This window comes from Oratosquilla oratoria, chromosome 12 (assembly GCF_046742065.1).
Source record: "Oratosquilla oratoria isolate Oo_2021 chromosome 12, ASM4674206v1, whole genome shotgun sequence".
In the NCBI taxonomy this organism is placed as follows: Eukaryota; Metazoa; Arthropoda; class Malacostraca; order Stomatopoda; family Squillidae; genus Oratosquilla; species Oratosquilla oratoria.
In genome coordinates this window covers 63,520,950-63,526,901 of record NC_134788.1, presented here as the reverse complement: position 1 = coordinate 63,526,901, position 5,952 = coordinate 63,520,950, and the positions used below count along the sequence as shown (strand labels likewise).

At 39.6% G+C, this 5,952-nt stretch overlaps 1 protein-coding gene across 1 annotated transcript in view; it reads left to right on the top strand.

Annotated features, from left to right (window-relative positions):
- LOC143031926 (uncharacterized) overlaps nucleotides 1-5,952 on the top strand; it is a 493,007-nt gene that overhangs the window by 212,460 nt on the left and 274,595 nt on the right. The gene's annotated exons all lie outside the window — the stretch shown is intronic.

Here is a 5,952-nt window from a genome sequence, read left to right as displayed (position 1 = left end):
TGCTTGACGGGCTATGATGTCATATGTAAACAAACAAGACGTAAAGGTGAGAGTGTACGTTTTTTATATATATCTTCTCTATTTTTCTACTTATATTTTCTGTTCTATGTTTTATATTTTATATTTCTATTTTCTACTTCTATTTTCTATATCGATTTTCTATTTCTATATATATTTTCCATGTCTATTTTAATTTTTATGGTGCAGTTGTGATTACTGGAACGATAGAGCAACTGCAGGTGATGGATCACAGCACTAGAAAGAAATGGTCTAAAGCAAACAATAACAAAACTGAAGTGCTGTATGTAGGACACATAAATCAATTCCAAACAGCCATCCCGAGTCCACTGCTGAACAAAGGCCTCCTTCATAGCATTCCATGATTCACACGACCGTGCCATCCTCTGCCACGTCTGATCGTCTCTCCACCTTCTGTCTGGTCTCCCTCTTCCACGCTTCCTATCTCGCGGCGTCCACTCAGTAACACACTTGCTCCATCGCTCATCAGTCGTTCGCACTAACTTACCTGCCCAGTTCCACTTATCTCTTTTACCGCCTCCACAATATCTTTCACTCTAGTCTGCTCTCTCACCCAACTTGCTCTCTTTCGGTCTCTCAGCGTTATTCCCATCATTGATCTCTCCATTCTCCTCTGTGCAGTCCTTAGTTTGATTTCCATCGCCTTCGTTAGTTTCCAAGTCTCAACACCCGTTGATTATTGCTGTCAGAATGCATTGATAACTTTACGTTTCAAACATAAAGGATTTTATCATACTTACACTTTCCAACCAATTGTAATACGTCTTTTTATTTCATTATCAAGATCTTTCGTCACTTTCACCATCTGGCCTAAATAATTATGCTCTTCAACTTATGCAAGACTCTCACCATCGATTATAATCTCTTCACTTTGAACTTTCGTGTTAAACATTACTTTGGTTTTACTCTTATTCATTTATAAGCCTACTTTGAGACTTTCCTTGTTCAGATTACTCAGCATATCTTGCAAGTCTTGCGCTTTTTCTGAAATAAGAATACGGTCATCTGCAAATCTTAGGTGGTTCAAATATTCGCCATTAATCTTCAAACCTTTCTCTTCCCAATTCAACCTTCTGAAAATCTCTTCTAAACAAGCTGTAAATAATTTGGGTTAAATTGTATCGCCTTGCCGTACTCCTTTCTCGATCTTGACATTTTCTGTATTTTTGTGTGGTCGAATTATAGCTGTACCTATCGTATAAATATTTTCTAAAAACCCTTGCGATCTGTTCGTTTGTACCCTGATTGCGTAACGAGTTTAATACTGCTATTTGTTCTACCGAGTCAAAGGCTTTCTCGTAATCCACAAAAGCTAAACAAAGAGGTATATTGTATTCTGTCGTTTTCTCGATTAATTGGTTTGTCGCCTGCAAATGGTCTAAGGTCAAATATCCGCTCCTATAAAGCCTGCCTGTTCTCTCGGTTGGTTTCCATCTAAAACTTGGCTTAGTCTTTTTGTAAGGATCTTGGAGATCACTTTATATACATTTGATAGTAAGCTAATTGGTCGATAGTTGCTAATGTCCTTCAGGTCTCCTTTTTTATGAAGCAAAATCACTATAGCATTACACCACGATTCAGGAACGCTTTCCTGGCGTAAGCACTGAGTGTACAACTGAGCTAACTTAATATGAACGTCTTTCCCTGCGTCTTTCAACAGATCTATCGATATACCATCTCCCCCAGGTGCTTTTCCTCGTTTCATAGTTTTTAGAGCAAATTCTACTTCTTCCTTTGCAGTCTCTTGTACACTACTAACGTCTGCAGATGGACTTACTGACTCAACTACGGTCTTCGACGAGTAAAGCTCGTGATAAAATTCTTCCACTCTTTTTACCATTCTGTCTCTACAGTTAATGATTTCTCCATTTCTATCTTTCAAACATATCAATCATTTGCTGTCTTCTTAAAACATGTCTGCGCTCGGTCCCTTTAATACTCTTACCTTTCCGAATAATTTCCTCTGTTTCATCCCTGTTTTTCTTTCTTTTCTCTGATCTCTGCCTTTTTCTCGATAAGCTTGTTTAGTTATACTCTTTCTATTTCGTCTTTCCTACTTTTAATCTGCGTTGTCCTTCTTCTTTCAATTAGGCCATTTGTAGCTTTAGTATTTGTTTTCTTCAATACTTTCTGTACTTATTACATTTTCTGCCGATCCCCTAATGATATTCACTAAATTTAAATTCATATCTTCAACGATGTCCTCGTTGGATCTTAGCGCTTCGAATCTATTTTCAATTTCTATTTGAAATTTCCTCTTCTTATCCTTAACCTTTGCAAGGCTGATTTTCTTTCTTTAAACTAATTTATTTCTCTCGGCTCTGAAGTTGAATTTAGCTGTGCAACCTACCATTCTATGGTCGCTATCTATGTTGACTTTATTTATGACCGTAACATTGCTAACGCTCTTGCTCTCATCTCCTAATATGAAGTCTACTTCATTCTTTGTTGTTCCATTTGGACTTCTCCAGGTCCACGTGCGACCTACACACTTTTGGAAGAAAGTGTTCATTACTCTCATGTTGTAGTTTTCTGCAAATCTACTAACATCTCGCCTCTGTCATTTATTTCATCAATTCCGAACTTCCCGATGCACGACTCGTCTCCCATCTTCTTCCTCACTTTAGCATTAAAGCCACCTATTACTTACTTTTTTTCTTGGTCCATTACCTGACTTAGATCATCGTAGGACTCAATTTCATCGTCTGAACTCTGTGAAGTTGGTGCATAAACCTGAACTATCTTTAGAGTGTACCTCTTACACAGCTTAATCACAATCCAAGCTACCACGTCTGATAAACTACTGAACTTGATTATATTACCGGCAACCTCTCGGTTTATCAAGAATCCTACTCCACTAGATCTTTCTTTGTCCTTACCTCTATCGTAGAACAGGTGGTGACCATCTTGTAATTGTATCAGCTTTTCTTCCACTCTTCGGACTTCGCTCAGTCCTACGCTGTCCCACTTGATGTAGTCTAGTTCTTCCATTAAACTCTCCAGCCTGTAGTCTTCTGAGAGAGTTCTTATGTTGTAGGTATAGACCTTCATTTTCTTCAAGTTGTTTATTACCCAAGACTTTGATCTACTTGGATAGTGCTTACTCACATTCTGTGGCACACTGCCCGTAAGCACACGAGGCAATGCGGTTGGACCTTTAGGAGACGATGATGCAACAGGAACGCCCGGTTGTGTTTCGGTTGTGCTGTTCATGGTTGCTATGAAGGGAGGTTGGCAGTAATCTCACCTCCTTGCCAGCTGATTTCTGGTAAGATATTTCTCCGGTGTGACCTTATTCGTTATATTCGGTGAAGCCCTATATATCTATAGGGTGCCCAATGGTCCACGCCGTCATGACGGTACCCCATATATCTATGAGGAATTTCCCTGCTCGCCATCAGAGATGTGCCAGTTAGCAGTAGGTCCTGCGACTGTGCGTGTGAGCTGCTCTGTCTGATCTTTCTTACAAAACCTGTTCGATATGGGTGACCCTGCAGAGATTTCCTCTCTATCGACATACCTTTTGTAACCATTAAGATTCTCAAGCCTATCCACCACATCAAGGTGTCAATTCTCGGATAGGACGCATAAAAGGAGGATATAAATATCACAGCTGGAATACTTCAGTGAAGGGTGACATATGACTTGAGGAATAATGTTAAATATTATTCCCAACTTCAAGCTTTGTTCAACATTTTCCAATAATAATGGGAGTGCTGTATACTTGTAACTCACTTGATTTCTGTGGCTTCCCGGTTCTTTGGTTGTTTCTGCTTCATTTTTCAATTCCTTGACACACACTTCTCTCACTCTACAATCTACCTTACCTAAACCCACTAGCTCTGCTAATCCTAATCGTGTTAGAGTTCCACTTGCATCTTCTCGTTCCACACACACACTGATGACGCGCACACCGTTGTGCGCCCTCCTTCCTACAATGTGACCTTTTGACTCCTGGCTAGGGGTGCCAATTGTGCTAAGAGGAGGTTATATGAAGGAGTGATTGTGCCAACAGCACTGTACGGGACAGAAACATGAAACATGAGATAGGAAAAGAGAAGGAGTTTGAATGTGTTTGAGATGAAATGTTTGAGAAGTATGATAGGTGTTACTAGGCTGGATAGAGTGAGAAATGAGGAGGTGAAGAGGAGAACAGGGGTGGAAAGGGAACTGGGAGATAGTGTTGATGAAAGAGTATTAGGATGGTTTGGAGACATGGAAAGAATGAGTGAAAAAAGATTAGTAAAAGAAGTGTGGAAGGCAGAGGTGGAAGGAGTAAATATGAGGGAGCGTCCTAAGATGAGATGGATGGATGGGGTGATAGGGGCATTACAAAAGAGAGGAATGTCTGAGGAGGAAGGACGAAAGAGGACAGAAGATAGGGGTGAATGGAGAGGGGTTGTGTATAGATGATGCTGTGATGCATGAGGGGGAGTGGTGGTGAGGAAGTATATATGAGAAAAGTTTGACACAGCTCTAAGGGATTTCTCCTCATCTTCTCCTTTTCTGCATGAGGGGATGGAGAGGGGGGGGGTCGACAAATTTATGAAGTGGCCTTGGTGTAGATGTGTTGTGTCTTGCGACACTGCTTCTGACCCAGGGCAGTGCACAGGATGCAGGGATGACCCATGATCTAGGAGGTGCCGAGATAAGAGGGAGGGAGGATGGTGGAGGGGAGTGGAATATATAGGAAATGGAATGGGTGGGGGTGATTTCTATGCCTTTTCTTTTTGGCTACTCCCCGTGTAGAGGGCAAAAGCCTTTGGTATATGTATGTATGTATTACACCTACATTAATCTTTTGTCCATTTGTTTGGGTTAATTCTACTCACAAACTATCATATGCATCCTGTTTCATTTTCTCTAAAACACATTGTTTCTAACATACAACAGAACACCCCCTACCTTTCTTGTGGTTTCTATCCTTATAAAAGTGTTTAAATTCTGCAATATTGAATTCAGTTTCAAACTCTTCACCATTTAACCATGTCTTGGTTATTCCTATTATATTGAGATTCTTGCTTTTGACATACAAGTGGATTTCGTGTAATTTGATCCTAATACTACAAGAATTAAAGTATACGGTTTTAAGAAACTCATGATTCTTTCTTTTTGACATATTTTGTTTCAACATCGTGCCTTATATTATAATCTAGTTCTCTATTGACATCTTGCTCTATATTGACACTTGGTCCTTCATTAACATTCAGTGCCTCATGGACATTTGCCCCATGACAGACATCTGGTCCCTCACAGTCATCCAATCTCTTATGTACACCTTGGCCCCCTCCCTTCCACGCCGGCCACCTGTAGGTCTTTGGCATTCTGTCCAGCATCACTTCCTAAAATGATATTCTGTGCTCCAGTGACATTATATCCTAGAGTAATATTTTGTCCTCCACTATCATTACATCCCATCATGATATTTTGTCCTTTGACATTACATCCTGTAATATTTTGTCCTCTGCCGACATTATATCCTAAAATGATATTTTGTCCTACACTGATATATTGCTCTACATTATTGCTATGCCCTACTGTTTTCCCCAATACACTCTATTTCCCCTTCCCTTTCAAGTTCTTCAGCAAAAAAGGAACTAGGTCATTACAAACTCCAACTGTACTCAAAAAGTTATGGACAGAGTTTGATTAAATTTTGTGGAAAGGCATGTCTTAGACTAAGAAATAAGTTAAAAGATTTTGAGGCAGATTCGGATATGTATGAGGATCAAGGATTTTTTTTGTATCCTTGGCATGTATAGTATACAAATTGGATGAATTTTATACAAAGTGGACCCTACTATCATTTACTGTAAAATGTGGGCATAATCATCTTTTTCGATTTTGTGATTCTTGACACTGGTATGTGTTCTCTAAGTGCCATCTAGTGTAATATTTTATTGTGTATTAGAA